The sequence below is a fragment of the Daktulosphaira vitifoliae genome, unplaced genomic scaffold (assembly GCF_025091365.1).
Source record: "Daktulosphaira vitifoliae isolate Bord-2020 unplaced genomic scaffold, ASM2509136v1 Scaffold_1, whole genome shotgun sequence".
In the NCBI taxonomy this organism is placed as follows: Eukaryota; Metazoa; Arthropoda; class Insecta; order Hemiptera; family Phylloxeridae; genus Daktulosphaira; species Daktulosphaira vitifoliae.
The window spans coordinates 26,086,506-26,111,894 of record NW_026099572.1 but is presented as its reverse complement, the minus strand read 5'-3'; the positions used below and the strand labels follow the sequence as shown (position 1 = coordinate 26,111,894).

At 29.1% G+C, this 25,389-nt stretch overlaps 1 long non-coding RNA gene across 1 annotated transcript; it reads left to right on the top strand.

Moving 5' to 3' along the window:
- Positions 1–1,912: 1,912 nt before the first annotated feature.
- On the top strand, positions 1,913–12,447 carry LOC126895979 (uncharacterized). Its single transcript, XR_007701749.1, has 3 exons — positions 1,913–2,206; positions 10,581–11,395; positions 12,313–12,447. It is a non-coding gene; the product is annotated as an uncharacterized LOC126895979 (long non-coding RNA).
- The last annotated feature ends 12,942 nt before the right edge of the window (positions 12,448–25,389 follow it).

The window sequence follows — 25,389 nt, the reverse complement described above, 5'->3', positions numbered from 1 at the left end:
TAGATTGTTTTCATTATCCCAAATACAGCAACCCTTTTTTTTAATATAATTTTAACGGAGGTAGTAAATTTCTGCGTTGATCATTATACGTTACGCTGACTAGGTTTCATCAAAATACTGCTCTCTATAATTCCATGAATACATTTTCAGTAATACAATGAATAATAATTATTAATTTTCACAACACTATTAAAATAACTGTTTAATTTAGATTTTGTTTTCAATGCATATTTCAAAAAATATAACTATTTTGTAATTTAAATTTTAAAAAGTAATCTAAACGTCTCCACCTAGTTACAAAATGTCAACATAATTATAACAACAAACGCATTGTAACACATACTTATTATTATGATTGATATGACATAAATATAATACCTATAACACTTCTTTGGGAATTTTCAGCATAAATCTTGCAAGTAACCTACAAGTTATTTTTCAATATTCATTAACTAATTTTAAATGTATGCACATCACGAGCATACAAGTTTTTAAATTACTTCAGCTCAAAATTGGACACTTTACGGACAAAATAATTTATATTCTACATGTAACATTGCCAGGAATGCTTATACGGCTATCTAAAAAAATCTAGTTTTACACTAAGTGCCACCTATATATGTAACTACAGGTGAAAAGTTTTTACAAAATTAACTTTATGTTTAAATTTATCTTCACACAATTAATTTCAAACCCATCGAAGTATTAAATATACTTTCATTTCGACTTGTGTAGTGTAAAATTATTTAGTTTTTGTTATAATTTTATCTTTGTTTTCTAGTAAAATAATTAAAGTATATTAATGCATTTATTTTTATATCAAATCATGTACCACTAACCGATCAAATGGAATATTTATTTTTAAACTTTAACTCAATCATATAAAATCAGGATTGATATTAGATTTTTAACAAAAAAAAAAAACAGTCGTTAGTTAAAAAATGTAGAATATTAAGATGCATGTAAAGATGTATTAATAATAATATTCAATAAAAATTTTTGTTCAATGTGGCTTGTTGTATAATAACTATATATATATATATATCATTATTATTCCGTAGTTAAAATTCTGTATGATTGCAAAATAAGTAAAAAACTCATAAATTATCAGATTGTTTTTTATGACTATTAATTATCTTTGAAAAAATAATTTTCTTTTCTGTGTAATTTAAAGGAAACATCTATTCGGCAAAAAAGGTCACATTGAAACAAAAGCCACAATGAGACAAATGAGGTTTGAACCCTTTATCTAAATTACTGCAGTTTTTAACTGTCTAACTCTGTAATGGAAGTATTTATCAAGAGTTATTTAAAAATGTAATTTTTAAAAATATTAACCACAAGTGATCAATTTTTATTAGATGAGTATTTAATTATTTAACGAATGCAAATATGAGAATAGTGGCAGTTTTCAACAGCATTGTTTAATAAGTGAAAAATAGATATAATAAATTCACTTTTTTGTTTTTGTAAATTAAAATATTAGTCACGCGTTAGAATTAATTATTTTATTTAAAACGTATAAATAGACATTTTGGTATGCTATATGCTATTTATTATGACGTATATTTTTTACGCTCTTAACTTAATAACACCATAAGGGGCACATTTAGACACAAATTATACATAAAGACATGAATGATAAATTAAAATATCCAACGCCTGTATGATTTCCTTTATTAAAAAAAAATTATTTTTACGATAAAAGTCTGTAAATATAAAACTATCTATCAATTGACAAGAAAAAATCGTTTTTTATATAAGCAAACTGGGTTACAAATGAAAATGAGTCTTACTATGTCCATAAAAAATGTTATCAGATTTAAGTGCGTCAATATCAGTAAATGATAACGACTGTCGAATGTTAAGTAATTTTTTTTTTTTTAGTACAGAAAATCTACTTCGTCGTGATAAGCTTGATAATGCACGTGCAAATGGATGTTATGACGCAAGTTGGAAAAAATGATCTTATTTACGTGGCATTTTAAAGCGAAACCCTAAAAAAGTATTGAGGTCGGCAGTCGAGTAAAAAAAACCTTAAGATGAATTGCTAGAACAGACGCCACTTTATCGTTCTAAAAATGTCTTAAATTAAAAAAATCAACCTAATTAACCAATTTACGTCTATCACGCCTACGTTCGCATGTCAATGATTGCGTGTTACATACTGAACATTAAAACACCACACAAAGACTATATATATTTAGTAAGTTTCAATTCGGTTATTATTGTTATGCGCGTGGGTATCGTTGAAATTTTAATTTATGCTATAGGTTTTATTTGATTTGTCTGAATGAACTTTGTCGAGTTTCATTATTTAGGTGTTTTCTTATCTATTGAAATATAAAATGTTCTTACCGTTGCGATAAATTTGACATCAAATACAGAAAATGGTGGAAATCTGAATAATTTCCATGTACACAAATCCTATGTGCATTATTCAATGGCGTACATAGATTTCACTATTAATGTTGCGAGCAACAAAATAATGTCAACTACTTCGTAATATATCTGGTACTCCAAACGCGAGGCTTAATCATGTCAAAAATATAAACTTTTTATCAAATCTTCTATGCAAGGTTAAGTAGTTATTACTTTTTAATGGCGAAACTTCGCAAAGAACTCAAATGAGCTATCAATAAAAGTTATGATCAGATAACATTATACTACATTATCTTTGGACAGTTATTACTCACTGATTAATAATTATATTTATAATTAATATTAAAATCACAACTTAAAAATGTTATTTGTCTGTATATTAATTTTTGACAATCAGTTAATCATATATATCATATAGACGTTAAATAAAGAGATGTTTAGAATATTTTTTCAAAGATCGATCATTAATGTAAAAAGAGTAATCTTGTATTTCCAATAAATAAAACTATCTATTTAAATAGTGTTTAATATAAAATTTATGATACACAGCTTTAACGCAATAATAGATTATTTAGTTGAGAACAGTTTCCTCTGAGAATAAATTGGTTGACATTAAAAAAAAAATAGGTGAATTCAACTTCAAAGTTCGTTGGCCAACATCTAATATATAATTAATACTATTGATACGAGGTTTTTATGTACAAGTATTCTTTCAAATGCTTTCTTTTTCTTTTTCCTCGCCTTTTTTGGAATCAGCTTTCCTTATCTTAAAATTCCACTTGACACGACCTTCCACATCATCTACACTCACATCAGTAGTCTTCATATCGCATTCAATGTCATGCCCCCATCTCTTTTTTTGGTCTTTCTCTACCTTTTCTTCCTTCAACATTCATTTCTATAACTGTTCTTACAGCTTCCGATTCTTCTCTCCTCATAACATGACCAAACCATCTAAGACTATTTTCTCTCACCTTATCCACGATTCACGCTACATCTATACTCTCTCTGATATTATCTTTAAATGTTCTGTCAAATGTATATAATTATTTTATCCTCAAGTTAACTCCTATGCGACATACAATTATTTAATTGTAAATGGACATTGTATTTAAAAAATCAAATTGGAATGAAGTTAAACTACCTACACAACTTACTACACAGTAATGGAAAATTTTAAGTTAAATAATGAAAGGAGTAATCAGTTGCACATGGAAGTTTAGTTCCATAAAGTTAATTTTTAGAGTTTAGCTAACAATCGCAGAGAAGTGATGTTAATCATTTTGCACTCGGTGGAAGAATCTGATTGAACGGATATCTTAACGTCGAGTAGGTAAATCTTTCCAGTTTTAAATTACTAATGTTAAAAGGGTCGAAATCTAGGGATTGGCATTATGTTGGTGGAACGCTATTACTTGGAGATACTTATGTCTGAACGGAAATTTATCTATTTCTATCTGAACGCCCAAAACAATTTTGTATAATTCGATGTGTGTCTTCGGGAAAAATATACGAGGGCAAATTTTTCTTGATATATTCCTTCGACGAAAAAGTCTTAACTATAGTTTTATAAATACTTAATACTCTAAGTAATATATTTTTCTAGTTTTTATCATAAGTCGCACTTAAAATAAACCTGAAGTCCAAAAGTAGTTATCATAACTCGTGTCTCATATTTTAGAGATGTATACCTAAGACTAATTTCAGTACTAAAAAATAATAACGATAAGTAATTTAATTTTAACGTATAAAATTTATTATTTAGTCGATTCAAAAAAGAACATTTGATATTTAAATAAATATTCGTTTCTTTGATGGATTTTTTTATATCAATTAAATAACTTATAATTAAAAATTATAAGAATCTTTACCCGGAGATTAATAATCAAAAGTAAAACAATTTCCTAATTAAATAAATTAGTGATGAAAAATAATATTTCGGTATTAAAATTTGTTAATTAAAAACTCGATATCAAACAAGATGTGGCAAAACAGTACTGAGTTATAATATTACTTTGAGTAAAATTATTCAAATTTTCTTTCGACAAATTCACTGATAAAAATTTCAATCTCAACACTGTTTGACATTCAATAATAATGAAAATAAATATTCATAATAAAAATTTAATTTTTACAGACAAGCCATTTATGAAACTTTCTTGTATTTTGCTACAATGGTGTCAATTTTCAAGTATCAAAATTATTACAGATTCTGCTCGCAGAAATCCAAGTATAACCCGACCGTAATTCAAAACCCGCGTATGAATAATAAATACCTTATTAGTAAATCAATAAATTATCGAATCGACATGAAAAATGCTTATATCAAAAATAATACAATTAAAAAAAACAAAAACGGAAGTCGTAGAATTGAATGAGTAAGCGTTTACATAACGAGATTATGTATCATTTTTTCATGTTAACGGACAAGTTTTCGCGGTTCATGATTTCAAAAAATAATTTTCTCTTTTTAACTGAAGTACAAACGTGAATTTCTTTCCGAGTATTTATTCTTCGAAGCAATACCGAAGTAGATAACAAATAGGTTTGCGAGGAAATGTTTTGTGTAAACGACGAGCAACTTTTCCAAGTTGCTGAAACGGCGGAATTCATTATTTTGTGCGAAGGGGGCGGGAAAATCATCAACTCCGTTAGGGGAAGATAGCGTAAAAGCGAAAATAGCGGTGGCAGTCGACAATTGTGCAGTAGCGGATATGTGCACGATGAAAAGGATAATGGCGAAGGAAAAGGGACACGGGAACGAGGGAAATTTAAATAACACAACGGGGCAAGGTAATAATTTACAGCACACACCCTGTACGCAGACAATAGCATTAATGTTGTCGGTCGACCGATGCATTATAACGTATAGGGTGACGCCTAGATAGTCCAGTTCATCATGTGACCAAAATACCGGTTCAGTTTTAATTTTATTCTCCTACGGTGTCCAATTATGATAATAGCCGCGTCCATCCCTTAGGCTTGTAGGAGGATACGCGCAGATGCGATTGTTTTTATCAAACAGCTGTTCATTATTATGCAAACAGTATTATAGCGAGTCTATGTACGTAGCCAACACAACATTCATTAAGACATATAGTGTCCCACGTGTCTAATAAACGGGCAAAGAGACGGGTATTTATTTCCACCTGCGAATTAAAAAGCTAAAGGCAAGCATAAAAAACAAAGGACTTCCGATGCGGTATGTTTTCGACGTTGGGTTTTTGCTACGACCGTTACTTCGTAATTAATTGATACCAATTACCTTTTAGCGTGTAAGATTGAACCGTCCAGTTTTGTTGTTGTTCGAAACATTCCATCCGAAACAATTGGAAGATGATGCGTATTATTAGATTTGCAAATCGAGCGAAATGAGAAATGGCGAATTCCCAGATCGCTGTAATGTGATAGATAAGCGTTGAAAATGACAACTAATAATAAACCGCGGTAGATGACAAATTAAATTGCGGCGCAATAAGCCAACGCGAAGTGCACACTAAGCGTATTGTCTTCTGAATTTCAAAATGCAAAATTAAACATTTACTTATGTAAACAGAATATAATCATTTTCATATCTGGGCAAAATAAAATGTAAGAATTCATATGAGAACGACCGAATCTACAAACGCACCAAATAAACACTGCTTACGAAAAAATCCGGCTGAATAAATTCCACAGTAGTCAAAAATATATATCTCATAAAACGGGATGATGATGTCGCGGAGGCGATCCCAGTTATAAAAAAATTCACAATTGTCCCAAGAACACACTCTTAAAAAAATATCTATTGATAAAATTTTAGGCCTGTGTATTTTCATCACATTATCCATACAGTCTTGGCGTCCAATGGGCCCACTGTGGTTAGGCGGCACGCTAAGAACCATGACGACTACACTGCATCGTGGTGATATCCGTACACCAAACTCACCGATTTAAAAACGTATATGCATATAAATTCAATACAGTCGTTCTATTTCGTGGGCACGACTTGAGCTATAATGGGTGTTCGCGGAGACAAGTCGCTGCTCAAACAGCGAACATCACTACTTGATATTTTATATGTTTGTGTTCCCAAGAAAGTGTCCAGTGTCTCGCTAGCGATTTTCAAACGGACACCAACACGACTTGATAAGATGACCCCAATTATATTACACAGCTATCGACGATTCTCATGAATTCCTGGTACTGAAATTTTATTTTTTCTCTGAAACTTTGAAAACCAAATCTTAAGACAACTTGTGATGTTTTTACGTTAGAAAATTGACTTTTTTTTTTTCGAGAATACGATTTTAAAATTGTAATTAAATATCAAACGAAATTTCGATAATTTTCACTAACTAGCTTAGGATCTCATTAATGAGAGGGTGGTGGTAACGCACAAGAATAATTTTGTCAACCCGATAAACGCGGTACTGTTTTTGTCGTAATAGGTTTCAATCCTAACGACACACTGTAATTTCACTATTGTAACCATTAAATCTATTGTTAAGCGTTTAATGGCAGTTGCATGTTGATGATAAAATTTCGTTTGAAATCAAAGAGTAATTAGTTGATCTGTTTCTGAAGAATCCTTAAGATTTCTGATCATGTCTGAATATGCGTGTGATTTTTTAGAACCTGAACAACAAAATCGAAATTAGTATGCCATTTCTATCTTTGCTCGTTAATATCGAAAGATTACAATGATAAAAAAAAAACGAAAAATCACGTGGGAACATTTGTGTATTTTTCACGTTACATAATACAACGGGCAATTAAATTTTAATGTATGCATCATCACATTTACCTAGTTAGCAATTATAGTTGTAATGCATTTATTATGTACCACGAGTACCGATTGGGCATACGACCTTCGCCGTTTAGGACTTGTCAAAACTACAAAGATGTGAATTTAGCAGTTCCGAACATTTATTGTTACCAGCAAAGCATGTGGACAACGTCGATGCCAATAGCTATCTCGTTATTAATTAGTCGGTCCGTGTTGATTGGAATTTAGTTTACATGTAAAACTTTGTTGCTATCGACTGCTGCTTTTTGTTCGAAACAAAACGATTTTTTTTTTTTATCGAATGTCCAACACTGGCGTACTGAATTCAAATGGTATATAAACAATCGTTTATGAGTTCAAGTAAATCGATTCATTTTTTATTGTTATTGGGGCCATACATCAACGGCTAACTTTTGAACTGATATTTACAAGACGTGTGAGTTTGTACGATATTTTGCGTGACCATAAAACAATAATAACAAAGTACACGCGATTCTTCCGCCTACGGTGTGATCGTGTGCCTCGACATTATTATTATCACTCGTCAATACATAATATATGGCCTTTTTATTTACAAGAACTTCTGGTATTTCATTTCCAATTATTTTAACGATCCCGATACAATATGCGTGCTCTTTTTTTTTTAAACAACAATCCAGGTGCTTTTGGCATGTAATCACTTTAATATCGAGTGTTAGGACCACTGCGCATACATGTACCTATACGTCAATTAAAACAAGTTGAACTAAAATTTTAGTCCGGAACGACAAATCGAAATTCAAATCAAAAAAATTAACGTTACAGTCATTTACACAATAAGAGAAATTTGCAACAAAATCGATTATATTTTATTAGTTATTGTATTTTTTAGTAATTCGATGACGAAGACGGCTAGGTAATTAATTTGCTCCAATGAAGTCATCGAAGGTTTACTGTACTATAAAAACGCAATGCGATATTGCTGTTTGTTGCACCGAAATATCACAGCTCGTTTTAAAAGTATAGGATATCTGACTAATAGCTGTCATGGGCGTATTCGTGGAGGTGTATTGGTTTCATATCCAATAACAATTATTTGGCGAAAATACAATTTATTTCCTTTTAGAAAGAAAAGTGAAAAAATGTCGTTATGTATATCTCCTCCCCTCCCCACTCAAAACGAAAACCCAATTACTCTACTTCGCAATTTGTTATCGAGTATATTAAATTTATCAAGTCAAAAACATATTTCTGTAATGTGAACTCTATTGAAAAAAAACCCGAGCACAGTGAGATACTTGGGACGAGTATAGACAATATCTGAGAGTGATTAAAATCACTATACATAAAAATAGCTTCGACGCGAACTGTTAAATTTCATAATTTTTATATTTGTAATTTTACAAATTCCACTCGAATATTAAACGCTTGTTGAATTATTTGCTTAACTGAAAATAACGTTTTTCTTTTGCTCTGACAACCGATTTGTCATAGTAAAACAATGTTTTGCTACGATTAATTGTCAGAATAAATATATTTTTATTAAAATTGTATAGTCCACTCCAAAAGCTTTAATTAGATCTAAGTTAGATGTTGTCGATCTTCCGGAACATTTTCAAAATAGTTAAAATAAAATTGTCAAGCGTCGGTGTACGAAAAAAATTGTTGAAAATGTCATTTTTCTCGGTACCATAATTTTCAGATATTTTTAAAAACGTTTGAAATTGTGAGAGTTTGTTCAAACTTTCAATGCTGATTAGTTCAACTAGAAAAAAGTCAGGTTATTTTGAAGTATTGATCATTAAAATCGGCCCAGTGAGATCTGAGAATTTTCATTGATAGACATAAAAAAACACACACTATCACAAACTAATACTTTCTCAGCATCTCATCAAAACTAACAGTGATAAGCTTTTAAATTATACCGATTTGATTAAAAAAAAATTATTTACTAATTAATTATTTTTTTCTTATGATTTATCTCGTGTTTTCATAATAAACCTCAAATACCATAAATGTATTTTTTTAATTAATAGGATTTGTCTACTCTTTATTAATAACTTTTACACGTGTCAAATAAGCCTAAAACAAAATTTTATCATTATTAAATTTTTGCTATAGGATCAAAAAACTAGCATTATTATTTATCTTAGAATTGCTTAGGTTAGCTATTCAAAGTATGAATATTGTATTGTTTGTTCTGTGAAAAATGATGGTACGCATCAGTAATGAATACAAACAAGATATAAAAATTTTGTGCCTTCGTTTTTTAAAATCAAATAAAACAATTACTGTCTGTTGCGTTGTAGTTCTTATGATGTTTTAACTGTTTTCATTTTTAGTCTTGGCGAATTACTAAGTATATAGTTGGAACACAAATTATCAATTAATTTTTTTTTTTTTGTGCAATCACTGCTGTGTTTGAGTTTTTAATTCAAGTTTCGATTCGCCTTAAAATAGTTAGATAATATTTTATAAATTACTGATCACTACATCATTTTAATTGCTACTTAGAATTCTTATAAAATTGTAATATTTTTCCATTAATATTAAAACGTAGAAATGAAAAGTTTTTTTTTTTTTAATTGTGTTAATAGATATGGCTTATGCTTAAGATAGAATTCTCATTTAATTAATCGCCGTCTAAATGTTTTCAATTTTTATTAATTGTATTTTAAGTTTTTATTACAAATACTAAACAGTAGTCACTGTAAGACACAAGACCGTATTAAAGCACAATCAAAATATCATATAAGTAAAGCAATTTATATTAGTTTATAATTTTATACTTAATATGTTTGTGCTACAGAAAACTTTGAGAAATCCTCGAAGACATAATTTATAGGTGCTATTATTATTGCTTTTTTGAATTATAGATTGGTTAATGTATAATTGTAAAAAAACATTCACTTTATATAACATCTAGCTACCAATAGATTATATGTATCTCTAAACCTAAGATTGAGGTTACTTAACATTCTAATCTATTTATAAATAAATCCTATAAGACTCCATGGCTCTTTACTTTGAATTAGAATTAGCTATTGTTAACATTACAAAATTCACAGACTCTTCTCGATATATTTTCGTTTTAAAATTTACGAACATACAATAAAACAACAATAAAAATTAGGTCAGAAAAAAACTGTGTTTTTATAAAAAAAATTTAGATTATGTTTAATTTTTTAATAACCGATAATTATATCTCGAGAGGGCTTGGGAACCCCTACTAGACAATATGCAGTTAGCATATTTTATGTATAAGGTTATTACAATAAAAAAAAACCTCATTAGATGAAAAAAGAATTATTCAGTTAGCATAATTGACTTTTCACCCCTCCGTGTTTTTTGGGTCGACTATTATTGTGTAGTGTTACTTTTCTCGATTCGTGATTACTACAGTGCCTAATCATATTATAATTATAAACTGTAGTTTATTTATTTTGAATAGCTCAGTGGATAACGGGCCGAATAGTACTGATAGATGTTCGCATTAATGACGGGCTCAAGTGTGTAGGCGTCCGTTGGTCGCCGTTATTGGACAGCTGCCTCGCTGTTCTCCGCACGACCTTTCTGGCAAGTGTCCAGTGTCCGCGTACATGAACCTGTGCTGATGGCTAATTTGCTGCTGATGTGCCAAATTGTCCAAAACGCCAGAAGAAAAACACACAAAGACGCAGTGCAACGTGATCACTTGAAACTAATCGCATAGTTTCAATATCACTGGAAATTAGCTAAATTATTTACTTTTCTTGATTGGCAAGTTCACTGCCGTGTTGTAAATATACGAGTAACACATGTAATCCTCGACGAGTTTAATTTTAGATAAGAAAAATTCAAAACTATCATAATACTAATTACTACTATATGTCCATTGAATTGACAACGTTATAAATAGACGTGTGATACATGCAATCAAATAGTTTTCTACTGTTTTAACGTAGCAAAAAACAGTTAATTATACGCTATTAAGATAATGAAATGTATTTAAATGTCTTATCAGACGACGTGACTGCTATATTATCAAGTTTTATATTATTATAATGACCGTCAATTAATGAACAACAGATAATTAGTTTTCGACATTATTTAATGTACAGTCAAAGAAACTAAGAATTACAATCGTTGGATATGATTGGTCAAATAGCAATAAATTACACCGCGTTCACGGAATATGAGTCAAAACACCACGTCAATGCCATTAAAAATACTTTTTTAACGGAATTTTAAATCAATCATTCTTCAATTAGCTAACAGAGATTAAATGTACGTACACTTAACTAACCTCTAACCTATTTAATTTTACCGATGTCTTTTTGATATTCGTATTTCATTTTTTAATAAATTATTAATGTTATTTGCAATTCTCCGCAAACATAATGACTACTTTATTTACTGAGAAAATAAACATATTTAATACCCGTTCTCGATTAAAAATTAAAATTTAATAAACTTAATGACAGTTTCAGCGTAAAACGTTACTCTTCTTAACAATCTCGAAGATTGATATTGTACTACAAGCAACCTGTTCTAGTTTCATGTCAATATTTTGGAACAAAACTAAACAAAAAACAAGTGGCATTGTTACGGACAATAAAGTTTTATCTGTGTTCCGTTCCATTTATATGTTTCCTTGTTGAGCCCCTCTTCTTATTTCTTTTTTACTAAATAATAACACACAGTTATAGTCTAAGAAATCGGGTTTCACTCCACAATGATTACACCCCATTTTAACTCCCTACCGACCCTTATATATTACAACTCTGTTCCGTAAAACCATCTGACAGACAAAGAGAGCTGTATATCAGGTACACTGAAACCTTCGAGCTCTTCAGGTACAAAATAATACTACTAATTACGACGGCGGTCACTGATATTAAGGGTGTGGTACTATCTAGTTTTAACCGTTTTTAACCGCACCTTACTCGCCAAGGTTCTCATTATTATAACCACCGATTACTCTCTCGAAAACCTTTGTTTTTATACAAATAAAAAATCAATCACCAGCCATCCCACGGGGCTTGGTCGATATTTAACGGACGTTTTCAAAACCAATTCTAATAAATATAAATCAATGTAACATTTAGCGGCTATATTCCTACATCTCACAAAAAATATATTTTTATTTCTATACTTTGCGTATGTGAATTGATATTAACGGTCTCATTGGAATATTATTTTAGACGTTCCTAAAATTACTTTACATAAGTCGTTCAAATACTGTGAAAGAGAAACAAAAAGCAAACGAACCATTAAGGTAAGTTTATAACGAGTAAATCAAAAACATATCTACAAGATAATCTTCTATTCCGGTTACACACGAATAACAATGTTTTTAAAAAAATGTTACTAGGAGTTTATTTGATTCGACGAAAATAATCTTCACTTTTATATTAAAATTAATTTAGTTTAGAATTGTCCATAGATTTGATTATAAATAGGGGATTAGTCCCAGTCTTAAGATACTTGACTTTCTTGTTAAAATTAAGGAATATTAGCTTTTAAATTTTACTACGAAACAGCAATAAAATTACACACTCTTTATTCATAAAAAAAAATTTCAAATCCCCGAGACTACATTCATTTTGACTACTAAAACGAAAGTACATTAGATACAATATCATACTATATTAAATCTAGTATACTATACACTTTACTATTGAGTGCAGTTGATTGCACAGTATGATTCAGATACATAATTTAATGCAACGAGTAATTGGATAGCCAAACCCATACTTTTACAAATAGAAAACTTTTTTGCACTAATGTACAGCCATAAAAGTCTCAATATCCGTAATTGCCATTTTCAAAACCTATGCTATTAAATTTATTTGAAATAACCGATTTTATTTTATTTTTTTAATGGACGGTGTTTCATTATTTGATAAATTTTACATTATAATATTGTCGAATAAATGTCAGTATAATATTACTAAACTTCATAAAATACATGTTTTATTTATTATGATTTTTTAAATGATCCGCAATATTTAAGCGAGATCCAATAAATCACTAATTGATTGCCATTCCAAAAAAAATGTAAGCATCAATGAATAAAAAACACTTTATAAATTACTGTTACATTATTTTCTATGAGCGATTTAATGAACAATATTGTATTAGGCAATAACAAATAACTTGTTCTCCGAAACCTTTAAACTACACCTTAGCTCGTTTATTTGGTTTGTTAAAAATCGTTTTTTATTTTAATATGCCGTCACTGACGTGCAAGAAAAATGTACATATTGCATGTACAATTTTTCTCGTTCTAAATGGCTGTCGATTTCTCAAAACGAGCCCTCCTCTTGTCGACTGTGACAGTAGCGGAAAAGGGTTTAGGTGTATAGAACGAGTGAAATCCTTATCTAATGAAAGATAATGCGTAATTGCATTTGCACGCAAATAGGGTGCGAATTAGTAGGTAAAATCGCAACCGGTAAAGTGCGACGTTTTCACTGGCCGTCAATTAAAAACTGTGGCAACACTAATGGCTCGTTATCATCAATCAACGTCTCCAGGTGCCCGCTAATTTTCGGCACGTGTTCGTTCTTGTGAATATAATTATTGAACTGTTACTCTTCGACGTTACTTGGTTGAATTTTTTTAGTTATCGGATGAGAAGAAAAATCGTTTTGTTACCAAACGAGGGTAAGCAAATGATATGGTGTGCCATTAGTTCGTGTGTGTTTAATAACGTAATACTGTTCAGGGTACTCATACTCGACTAGGGTGAACATTGAAAGTCCTTCGTCACTCTCAGTATGCACGAAACGACACATTGGGAATATGTGCATGCCCTTCGTCAGCAGTTTACTGGTTTCAATTTATTTTCCAGTCACTTTACCTCTTTAAGCGTTTGATTAATATGTTTTTTCCCATTGAAAGTTTGTGCTCGTGTCTGTACACGTTTGTCGTACGAAGCGTGTGGACCAAGTCTTTTGTCAATGACTACACACACACACACACAAACACACTCACACACACACAAATACCACTTACATGAATAAATTCGTGTGCTGTACGGACCGCATTAAGCGCGCGCTCAAAATTTGTCACCCATCATATCCTTTTTCTTTGAATGGTAACAATATGATTTTTGCCATGTGTGCACTCATTACTTTATACGACCGATACTTTTATAGAGTACAATCCTTTATCAATAGAAAAATATGATACTTGGCCATTTGTTCGGAACCGGAGCGCGTGTGCTGCTAAACCTTTATTGTATGCGCCCAGCACATTGCACTAACATAAAGCAAACGGATGCAGCCGTCGATATTTCAAAATAAAAAAAATCAAGTAGGTAGACGAGATATCAAGAGCTAATACCAAGTAACAAAATTCAGTTACCAATCATGTTTTTGGTATTTAAATATATATTTATTTATTAATAACCTATGCAAGTCTAATTTTTCTAACTTAATATACTTTTATATCACTAGAATAATAAATTATACATTTGAAATTATTCAGAACAACTTGCATTAAACATATTTGATACATTTTACTTTTAATATATACTTTTATATAAGATTTTTAAGAGGAAATAATCTATCTGTAGATTTTCTATCAGCTAGAAAAGTTTTTGGTGTTTAAAATACACCACTAGCACTTTATATATGTTTATTTCAGATAATAATGCTAAGTAAAAAATCCTCTATAGTACTTTACAGCTATTTTGGTATTCAAAATAACATATAATTATACGAAACAGGATAAATTATACGTGATGGGACTGGTTGCATATAAGTAGAAAGGCACTATACGGTGTAATAGTAATTTCACATCAAATCGCATAAAACAAGTATTATGCTAACTTTTTTTACAAGAACATATTATTACTATTTAAACTACTTTTAAAATATATATTCGCGCAACGTATAATTACAGCAAATCATTCTTGAGTTTTATCCTTAAGTATCTTAGAAAAGAGAAAAATTGAACATATATTTACCTTCTACCTAGAAACTCTTTATAAAATTAAGTACAAATTTTTTTTTATCAAAATTTAAACATGCTTTTTTTATTTATCTAACAGTATAATTAAAAACACAAGATAAACAAGTTAAATTATTACAAAGTATTATCAAATTTCATTATTATGTATTTTAGAATATAGAAAAATCGAACATACATTTACCTTTTACGAAGTAACTAATTAGCTTGGAAAATGATACACTAGAAACTACATTTAATGCATTAAAATCATTTATTTCTTTATAAACTAAATTTCTCTGCAAAAATGAATTCAAAATTTTTAAAACTACTGCAAAAAATGCACCAATCATTTATATATTTATAGTCTTTGATGTATGAATCGAATTTTTTGCTGAACGAATTATTCACTAGAGAAATAAGAAAAAATTATGAAAATGCTACAAAATATGTTCCTAATAATAAGTAAAATTCTGTTTGAAAACGTTGTACAGGAATTTCTATCAACTCTTTCAATTCAAAACTGTAAAAATATATTAAATTATCTGTTTAAACATTAAATTTATTTTTGAATTTTTACAAAACATTTTCTATTGCAATAGTCTTGTAAAAATAATAAATTAGTTAATTTGATTTTATTGGCCTCTAGGGAATGTTTTTACAAGACAACTATAAATATTAAACTGATTACGTTAAGTTCTATAAGTAATATGCTGTACTACAAAACTAAATGAACTAATTCGTCTTTATATATACCCCAAGAAGTTTTTTACGATCAATGAAATTTAATAGTTTTACTCTTTTCTTCTTTTTCAAAGTATACGAGTTTGTTTTACTATTTCAATGAGAACTTCAACGCATCGGCTATTAACTTTATCGTTGAAAAATCTAAGAAAAATAAGTACAAGACATAAGTAGTTGAATTACTTTAGTTTCTACACTTTTCTTTATTATATTTAACGCTTCATTAGTATGCATTCTTGTTCTTGCTGTTATTCTTAGATTTAATGATATAAACATAAAATAAAGGTATCTTTAATAATGAAACTCGATTACTTTAAAAATCAACAGATTAAATTAAAAAAAACCTTTCAGTTGTTTAAAAATAAATATAAGAATTCGTGCCCGTTGATTTTGCCCCAAACACAATTTCCATATGAATTTTCGTTAACTATTATGATTATAATTTTTAACAATACGACTTGGGTGAATAGAATGATTGGTTTATCATAAACCACTTGAATACTCTCAAAATAAATATAATATTGAATAAAAATGTTGATTTTTCTTAGTTGAATATATATTTCTTGATTTATCAGCTAATAATTACTTTTTAGAATCATCTTGGATAAGAGGTATCAACTTTATTTTTTTTAAAGGCAATATGCATGTTTAAATATCTTATAAAATAGAAAATAATATAATTAAGAAAATTACTGGTCGATAACAGTGCATTTTTATACATAAGCGGGAGGAAGAGTACGGCTGGGGAATGACTAGTGATAAAATAACAGCACCCACTTGTCACCTCCAGTCATTACTTTAAACTGTTAATAACCTCTGAATTATTGGCCCAAAAGTTGTTATCGACCAGTCTTTCACTTATTTATTAGTTTATTTTCTATTTTATAAGCATGTTATATATGTATATTGTCATTAAAAAAAATAAAGTTAATATCCCTTTAAGTTATAAGGGATGACATTAAAAGTAATTATTAGCTGATAAACCGACAAATAAAAAAATAAAAGGAACAAAAAATTATCCAATATTTTGTTTATTTTGCCAATAATCAAGTGGTTTATGAATAACCAATTAATTTGTATATACAAAGTGATGAAGTTTGACAAGACACTCAATTTTTCAATAATTATTGAAATTGTTTTATTTTTGTAATAAAGAAAATGATTTGATTAAAAATAAACTACAATATTATGTAGTCAAATAAATTTATTTTTATCCCTTAAGGAATAAAAAATGTCAACTTTAATTATCTTAAATAGGAACCATTTTTTTTTGTACTTGATAATATGATAAGAAAAAATTATAAACAGTTTTTTTCCTAGAACTTATTTTACCTGGTCAATCGCTCTTCTTGAAAGCATGTTAAAGTTTGCGAAATTTGAGATTAATTTGTTAATGATATTTCAATTGACACAAGTCTCCATTTTGTCCCATAAATTAGCTTTTACTGACTAAGTAGTATCCAACATACAGAAATCTTTAATAATTAATTTCTGTCACATACTCATGTGTTCATCGCAAGTTTACTATTGTACGTTATCGGTGCGGACAATTTTTATTATAAACTATCATATAAAATAACTTATGGTTAATTGAAACAAATTATTGTTGCCTCCAGCATTAAGAAAATCAAATTAATGATAAATATATACTTTCAATTCAAATTTTTAAAAAACTTTAAAACTTAAACAGTAGATTAGATAAAAAAAATTATAAGAACAAAATTGATTGAAAAAGTTTTTTCTATATCACATTATCAAGTTAGAGCAGTGGATCACTTATAAAAGAATTTAAGTTAAGTTTTTTATCCCTAAAGAGACGTAAACAAACATAACAAACTACATAATATAGTGGAGTTTTTTCAATGAAACCATTTTCGTTTTTATAAAATAATAACTATTCAAAAATTTCCGAGAAACTTACCAAAATTGAAGATCCTGTATATTTAATTTAACTGTTGCTGTTAAAGCAAATGAATGAATTGTTAGTGATACAATAATAATAAAAGGACAAGATTACAGTATAAAAACTGAAATAATATTAATCCCAATAGAGGAAGAGTGGAGGTTTGTCATGCAAAGCCTATAAACGGTTTTCGACAATGATCGATTGAATTGATGGGTCAGAACATAATTATTTTGTCGTTAAGACTCAACCTTAAAAAAATACTATAATCGCATCAAAAGCTATAAAACTTTTATGGCGAAAAAATTGATCAGAGATACGCCTTAATCCGAGTAAAGTTACCCATAGTCGAAGCCAATGCCCCGAAAAAGTTTATCGAGCAGCTAAACAATTCAACTTGAATCACCTTTACAAAATTATACCTATTTGTTTTTAATAATCACGAAATAAAAATATTTTTTCATATTATATGTCCTCAAGCAAAAAATTTAATTCAATTGATGTTAAGAATTAACACTAAAAAGTCTATGAACCATGAATTTATAACAAATTATTTATTATTTTTTTTATGGTATCTGTATGATAGTTTTATAATATCTACAGTTACAGTTGTTTAAAGAACAGTGTCATAACCATAAAAAATATAGAAACATTATTATAAAATCGGATTTAAAACACTCGATATATTTTAGGTCATATTTATTGTTATGTTACATAATAAGATAAAAGAGTCGCAACCATATTTCTTTCAAGATCAAGACAGAGTGACAGATAATAATAATATGTGTATACACATATAAACCATTTATTATTATTATTATTATTATTATTATATAAACACTAAATCAATCACAGAATAATTTTAATTTGTTTATTTATTTTTATATCCCTTTTCAATAATCAACTATTAAAGTTAAAAACCAATCTATTTGTAAAGCATCAGCTTGCAGAGCTAATTGTACATTCTTAAAGTAATCTATTAATGTATGTTCCTATCTAGATTCGGGTTACTAGAAAGTTCTAACCTTTAGACCTTTAGCAACCACGAGAGATTAGTTCAAAATAATCTTAAGTGAACTTTTGTGAAACTGAGTAAAACTTATAGAGGTGTACCTAAATCTATTATGTGTACTGAACCGTTTGGTGACAACGGACGGAATTCTCAGGCTGCAACCAAGAAATCTTGTTCGTGCTGTATGAGAATATATAAAGTTTCGCCTTTGGACGGAAGACCATTAATTTGCAGTTTAGAAGGCCCGTCCGTTGAAGTGTGAAAACAGACTCACCTTTTGCATTATCATCATTAATACTTTCTGGAAGAAACGCCAGCTAAACGACAACGGTGGCCACCAGCTGTGCGTTTCAAGGTGTTTGCAAGATTGGATACAAGAACTTATTAATAAAAGCGATTACATTAAGTCTAATAGACTTTAGAATATTTATACAGGACCGAACCACCTTTATCGGCAATGTGTGCGAGATTGTGGGTGTGACCAAAAAAGCGTGAAATTAAATAGGAACCCGACAAAGAAGCCTATGACCAAATACGTGATACACAGTTTGGCAATAAATAACCAATTCCACAGATCGGACAAATTTTAGTCCCTTTTTAAGGGTGTAATATACGTACGTGCTTCTGCATCTTAATGCGTTCCTTTAGAAAATTGAGAGGCCACCACAAGGCAAAGGATCCCAGTAAATTATACCTTTTGCTATCTCCTCTAACCCGACATTTCAGTACGAAGGTCTGCAGGTACACATCAATGGTGAATCTCGCTTTATAATATATTCATTTATAAAAATTATCATTTTTGCAGCAGAGGAAGTCGGCCGATTTAAATTTTATGCGTATGTTCACAATTCTTTACCATCCATATGCGTACTGAACACAAAGGTATCATCAGGTAATTCAGCCGCCAGAATAAAAATCTATAATAAGGTTATTATAGATCCTTTTATTATGGTTATAAATCTATTGATAAAATTAAACCAACAACAGCAACGTGTTTTAATTTTAAGTATTTAGGCAATCATATAAGTATAAATGTATGTCTAAGATTTGAACAAATTATTCTAATTTGACACTAGAAAAAATCTTATAACTCTAGACGAATATCCATTTAAGAGCTTTTCAAAGTTAAATACAACAAGAATATATCAAATTTTGAAAGTTTTGATTGATTTATATTGAAGCAAAAAAAAAAATTACTACATAACACCTTCACGAGCTATAAACTCGTTTCGCACAATGATATCGTTGCTGTTAAATTAATACACGTTAAAGACGAGTTCCAGATCTCCAAGTGATTTTAATTGAGTTATATTCATATGGCATAAATAAAGCAATTAGCTCCATATAGTATTCGTTGTAAAAAAATAAATAATATCTCAATTCCAAAACACATAGGTTCATTATTTTGTGGATTGAAATTTGTGGAGCTATCAAGGCGTGCTAACCTATTATCAAACATCAACACACGAACCTATTTATTATTCTTTTTTCGGGTTAACAAAACACACTCGTACACATATTTGTATGTGCGTGTGTAGCGAATGGTCGAAATGAATCCTGTCATTAAGTCCGGAACATTTTATACCGATCGCATTGTTTTCGTTTGCAATTATTCTCCACCGCTAGTCCTCCCGTTCGTTGTGCCCACAACTTAAGTACCTTTTTAATTTTTATCATTTATTACTGAACACGTACGTGTACAGGATATACGCGTCCTTAAACGCCAGGAAAGAGATCGCTGTTAGGTCCCTGTTTTGGGTTAGAACACGTTGTTCTTCGGCGTACGTACAGTCGGTGGTTATCCACACAATGGAAACAGTATACACAATTATAGTCGTTAATTTCCTATCACTTCGGACCGGATAATACGTTCATTTAACAGTGTAACTTGATTAACGCATTCATTCGGATGTATATACATGTGTGCATGTATTTTGTATAATAACAATAAAAAATTTACGTGCGTAGGAGACAAAAGTACTGGGTTGGAACCATCCCGGCCATTGTACTTGCCTGAAAAAAACCGTTCTTGTAGCTGATGGTGCTGATGTTGATGTAGTTTTTATGGCATATTATTTTCAATAATTAAAGTTTTGGATGAATGACAATGACAGTCGATGTCCATTCGGCAAAAACACTATGGAGTTACTCTGTTTCCATTGTGACGACTAAAAAATTCTACATAAATTCACTCTTTTGTTTTTATAAATAGAACTTTTGAGTGCATTATGCTGATATAATATTCATCATGATTATATTATTGAAATTTAAAATTATACAACAGCATTTATAATTAATTATATTTATCATTAACTCTACAGGTAATCATCTGACTAAGGCGTTTCATATCGAAATTATTAACTGAGCTAATTATTGCACAAATATAAAAAATATACAAATTAATATTTCATGAACGTTTCTTGCTAAATGAACAAATAATTATAGTTATTATTAATAGTTGATTTAATGTGTGCATGTTTGAATGAAATACTAAAAAGGTAAGACTTATGGCGTGCGTGTTTCAAAGAGTCAACTATGAAAAAGCAATTAATAGTACGTAATTATTTATACACGTTATCCTGGACAAAGTACTTTAATGTTTTAACAAAACTAAAAAAATAAATAATAATAACCATTTAAGCATATACTTTGTATAATATCACGAAGCTAAAATCATAAGCCATTATAATATCTCTTAATTAACTCTAAAAAGAAACATGAACAATTTTCTTTACAGAGCTTAATTATAAAAACTGAAGGAAAACATTAATTTCAATTTGACTACAGATTATGCTCTTTGTTACTCGTAACTTAAAGTAAGTGCCTACCAATCTGTAATCCCCGAGCATTTGTTAGTAAATAATTAATCATGCTATTTGGTTGAGTGTACTGATATAGCCTAGATTAGAGTTAAATCTAAAGCTAAAACAGTGCAGTTATAAATCAAAATAAATTGAAAATTAAGTAAAATTGACTAATAATACTATTCGGACTATGAGTATCATAGACGCATCATACAAAAAGCAATATATTCACAGGTTCACACTGAAGCTAAAAAAACATATATTAAAATAAAAATTGGAGTTAAATTGCTTGCTTGGAACATAACAAAATCTTCGAAATATTTTATATAGGTTTGAAGACCACTTATTTATTTAGTAGCTGTATTGTTGAACATATCCGTTTTTTAATATGTTGTATAGCTTCAAAAATAAGAATAATATGTTTTTGCAAAAATCTAACCTTGTACGAAATATGAAACAAACTAAGTACCGAATAGTACTATTATTAACGGTGAAAAACGTGATTCGCACCCATTAAAACGAAGTCTCTGATAATAAGCTGTACATAATTATACATGTAATAGATTCCTCGGGCGATACACCCCGTACACATTAAAATGTGATCAACGAGTTTTACCAAGCAATAGTTAATAATATGAATACAACCGCGTAAGTTGTAAAAGCTATGAAAAATAATATACTTTTTTTTTTTTTTTCAAATTGCAACAACTTAAATGACGAAAAAACACGAAGTAACGAGGGATAAAAAAATAACAACTGTTGGTCCAATATAATGACAAGGTTGACGTTAATTGTTCTTAATGGTTTTTTCTTTAACCACAGCCGTGACAATAACAGCCAATAGAATAGCGGTTCACTTTTTGTTCTATGCAACATAAAAATTGTTTTGTACGTTAAATAGACGTAGTACAATTATAAAGTAGTAAAATTTTATGTTCACGGAATGATTGGCTTAGGTAGTTCAAAAAAATCTAGCAAATATTGTATTTTATAAATTTTTTGTAAATGTAGCATTTTTATTGAATTAAATTTTTTCCAATGTTATAGTGCTAAATAATAATTTATACTTTTGTCTTTATAGTATAGCGCAGGATATATTGAGGTAGATTTTTTATTACTATATTTAATGACGGCTATAGTAAATAATAATAATGAACTTGTTTCCAAAGCCGTCGTTACTAGCTGTTGCACTCCAATCAGCTGATAATTCGATAACAGATCTTTTTTTTTCTGTAGAGTCTATGAAAACAATTGTTGACGTCGTTAAGTACGCTATAGCAGCTAATATGTGGTGGCGTCAGTATTGTTGAACATAGTGATGTGTATGTCTGGGTTTTATAGAGGCATTGTGCTGTACAGTCAACTTGGAGATCATCGTCCAACAATACATGAACTATGTGTATAATAAAAAATACTAAGCTCTAGAAATATAAGTAAAAAAAAAGATACTAAACACAATTTTCGATATAACTATAAAAGTTGTGTACACTAGATAGCTACTTAGTAATGAATAAATGTTTAACAGATATTTACTCATGTTCATTGAAATATAAAAAAACAAATAAAATAGTTTTCTTTTTCATGAGAGGCATAATTTTTAGGAATAACAGATCTAAATAAACATATAAAGAAGATTCAACTGCATATTTGTTTATGTTGTAGTGGCCGCAGAAACGGAAGATAGCAAATAGGTTGTAAACATTGATTATTTACGTTGGATGTTTTGAAGGCCTCGGTGTAACTTGCTCTGAATAATGTATTTCTTTGTATATTTAGTTTTTTCGTAAAGAAAACCTTACTTTGTTGTTTATTGTATGATTTAAAGACTGCTAATTCAACGGTATATAGTTTCTTTTTTTTTATCACAAATTAAATCAATGACGCCAAAGAAATAAAATAAACATTTTAAAAAGTAGTAAATTAATCACTATTTTTACTAATATTTTACTATTAATCTTATGATATTAATTCAAAGTAAATATTTCGTTTTCTTGACATTTTATATCTTAGTAGTCAAAAGTAATCCTATCTTCAAAGTAGGCATATAGAATATTTTTATATGGTTTTTTTATGGCTATTTTATAGAATATTTGTTTTTATGTTAAACCTGTTTTTATACATTGGCTATTTTCGATTTTAGCTATATTAGTATACAGAGTGTAAGGAAACAAGTAAATTGTTATAAATAATGATAACAATGGAAAACCGTTTCCTGACTTACTGAATTCTCTATACAAATGAAATTATTTCCAAATGCCTCCTAATTGCTGTTTTTAGAAATTGGACCTTCATTGACTGCAATTAGCAGAGGCGTATGTAAAATTTCGTAATAATAGAGGACCCAAATACATTTTTTATTAAATAGCTACCATGAAAATTAATTTATTCATTTCGAGCAAATTTTAAGTAAAAAAAGTTAACAAACATGTTTCTATCAGCAGTATACAATCAACGAGAAAGCACGTGCCCCTGTACCCCCCTCTAAACACATGACTGCCCATAAGGGTCAGTCATTCGATTTGATCCATACCTTCTCGACACATTTTCAATAAACATGATAGTTTGCACATTTTATATAAAATTTTTTATGATTTTTTTTTATATCACTTATAAAGGAATCACACTTTATACTTTCTAAATTGAATATGAAAATGGAAAATTTAATTTTTTTAAATAAAATATATTTATTAAGAGACGTTTGCTTTCTGGAAATTAAAATTATGTTGCTTGATGTAGTATTTTATTTACACGTGCAAACACATATTTGCAATTTAAATCAGCTTTAATGTTTTATTCTTTGGTAATCAGGCCATAAAATGCGTCATCACGATATTCATTAGTTTTCTTTATTATTATATAAGTATAATTTAAAATAATAACATAAATTATGGCGAATAAAACATATTTGTGTTATTAAATTTCAAACGTACATCTATTTTTTGAAAATTTAATTCTTAATTATTATTAAACCAGTACTTAATTATATATACATTTTAAATGCCTAAATTTAACAATAGTTTAATTTGCTTTTACGATGTTGGTTAGTTTGCTATATTTCTCTTGATTCCTCTATAATATGAAATGTATGCCGAAAACATAATATATATTTATAGTTTAAATAAATAATACTTTCTGTATATTTAATTATTAACACAAGAATTATCAGTATAAAACCTGACACTTTAATTTTCATTAAGAAATTAAATTATTATCATAATTATAATCTCGTTTATAAATTCGACATTTTATTATTATAACTGATAGGAAACCAATTTCATATGAAGACCAGAATCATAATCAGGGGTGTAATCCTAAAGGAACGGTAGGGAATCGTGCCCTTTGATTAGCACAAACATTATTTTTTAAGAACTCTATTTACTAAATATGGCTCTAAAGATCAAAAATGGTTGGTCCTCACTTTGTTTTTTTAGCAAAAAATTTGCTCTAATATACTTACCGAAGTAAAAAAAGAAGTCGCCCTCCTAAAATGAGTCCTAAATACGCCCCTGAGCTTAATCAATAAAATAAGACTAATCCTACGCAGGAAACAGGATGTAGTTTAAAAATTCTCATTTATAAAAAAAAGTACTAATCGGAATCGGAAACAACATTTTTGTTATATGAGTGAAAATCTGTTATATCTAAACCTAGCTCAGGAAATATTATGACATTCTAGAATTGCCAAAGAAAGGGTTAAAATAGGATTAAGTTTATTTACAAAATGGTTAAATGATTTCATAGAAAATTGTTAAGTTTTATTAAAAAGGCTATTTAAAAATTGTAAAATATCAAAGAACTATATTTATTTTCTTAGAATTTTTATTATTACTTATATAGGATTAAAACTCGATTCACAAAACAT